Below are 2,275 nucleotides of genomic sequence, written 5' to 3'. Positions count from 1 at the left end.
GGGGCCGCTCCCCCCCCCCCCGTGCTGACGTCGCAGCTGTCAATCAGTTCTCGCCCGCTGCCCCCCGGAGAGGGGGAAATCTAGGGTCCTGGGACTCCTCCGTCCTCCCGGACCCCAAGCCTCCCTCAAGCTGCGGTCTCTTCGGCAATACAAACCGGTGTCCTCCCCATGGTCTCGGGCTGGCCAGGGGCCTGGAGCCCCGCATGGTTTGGATTAGAGAGATGAGGCGGCTGGGTCGCGGTGCCCTGTTCCCACTGAGGCTGGGGAGCCAGGCCCGCTTCCCAGCGCCCATGGCTGGGCCTGGCCACTGGTCGGGTCAGCTCTCCGCACCGATTCTGTACTCAGTGGACTTGGGAGCCTGTGGCTGAGGGCACAAACTCCCTCACACCTGCAACCCTCACCCTGGATCTGGCCGGAGGACCGCCTGGCAAGTCTAGGTGTCGGCAGTAGGGTCACTGAGAAGTGAAAGGAGGAGGCTGGGTGGCCCAGCAGGCCAGGCTGGGCCTGGTAGCCGAAGGGAGATACTGAACTAGCTTCAGTTGGAGATTGGGCCCTAATCTAGCCTCAGCGGGTACTAGGAGTAGCCAAACCTTTCGAGGAAACTGCAACAGAGAGGCCCGCTTGGGCCAGGAAGTCCCCAATAACCAACTCAATGCATACTCCAGCTTAGATGGCAGCACCTTCTGTTCTGAGCCCGAGAAAGCAGAAAGTGAGGCCTGCTTAGCCGCCTAGACCTGGAGTCTGCTTGCTTTTCTCTTGGTTACTTACCTTTCTACTTCCACACAACCTCTGAGGTACACAGACTCTAGCAGCCTTCACCCCATGCATGTCTGGGCTTCTTAGCCTGTCACATGCCCAGGAGACTTGGTCAAGAATATGCCTGTCAACCCATTTCCAAAGGCCCCCCCAAATTTCCTGTTGATAGAGTTCCACCCACCACCCACCCCCACCCCTGCAGTTCTCATCATGGGGTGTGTCCCTCTAGCCATTGGGGCCATCACCTACCCAGTCAGACTGAGCACACTATGAAGATCTTTTCCTGAAGGAAAAGCTGAGAGCCAGCATTCTTGGCCCATGTACTCAGAGAAAGAAACAAAGCAAGGGTCTAAGGAAAAACAAACAAACACCACCACCCAGCACCACTACCCAGCAGCTAGCTGTCCAGAGTCAGCCATCCAGCTCAGCAGTGGTCTACCACCCTACCACCCAGAATCCCTACCGTATACCTAGTGTAGATGGATTGGTCCTGCCTCCCATAAACCAGGCCAACGTGGCACAACTTTAATCCCAGTACACCGGAAGAAAGGGCATAAGGAAACAGAGGCATTCGTGAGTTCAAGACCAGCCTGGTCCTACAGAGTTTCAGGACAGCCAGGGCTACACAAAGACCTTGTCTCGGAAAAACAAAACAAAACAACAACAAAAGAAAGACTCCTCCAGTAGAGTCCCAAACTGAGGAGAAAAAGGAAGCTCTAAGAGGCGCTTAGATCTCCCGGACTCTGCCTCCTTCCGGAGGGAAGAAAGGGAGGGCCCTGGTGTTTTCAGAGTATGCCTGGGGAGCCGTGTTTCCTGTGCTAGGGAAAACTGGATGACAGGCCTTAGCTCCTGCTGCCGCCCCCCCCCCCCACCCCCTTGTCTTCTTCAGCAGCCTGTAGGGGACTCTGTCCCATCTAGTAGACAAGCTCACCCAGCAACTATGCGGGACACACAAACAGATCCTGTAGTGAATTAGCAGGTACAAGGCAAAGACTAGAGTTAGGCCAGACCCTGGAAAGGATTTGTTGACAGTCGCTGGAGGAAGTTCATAATGATGCCATGTAGTGCAGCTCTTAAAAAGTTAGACTGTGGTCTTCCTGTAAGTGCACGCCCTTCTGGGGACTCATGGGAAATGGGCTAAATCAGTATCAACTGGTCCATGATGATGTGGAGACATGAGATATGGAAGAGACCAGCAAGGGTCTGGCAGTGAAAATAATGCAGCAAACCAGCTAGCGAGTGAGTGAGAAAGAGGTCTCACACACATACATACACACACACACACACACACACACACACACACACACCATATCACCAAAATGGGATAATTACAGCACGCATTCCTTATATTGCTCTGAAACAGAGATGCACCTTTATAGTCAATGTTGTACTGTAGTTTCGTGAACAGTGTAGGTACACAGATGCAATAGCTTAGAATAGACAAAGTACAGCACGAGGAATGTCTGAGAACTGTCTTTATCTTCCCTTTTCCTCTAAAACAGCTCTCAGATGCTCCAAA

Source organism: Acomys russatus, chromosome 16 (assembly GCF_903995435.1).
Source record: "Acomys russatus chromosome 16, mAcoRus1.1, whole genome shotgun sequence".
Taxonomy (NCBI): domain Eukaryota; kingdom Metazoa; phylum Chordata; class Mammalia; order Rodentia; family Muridae; genus Acomys; species Acomys russatus.
The sequence above is the reverse complement of the archived record's forward strand: the minus strand, read 5'-3'. Positions refer to the sequence as shown.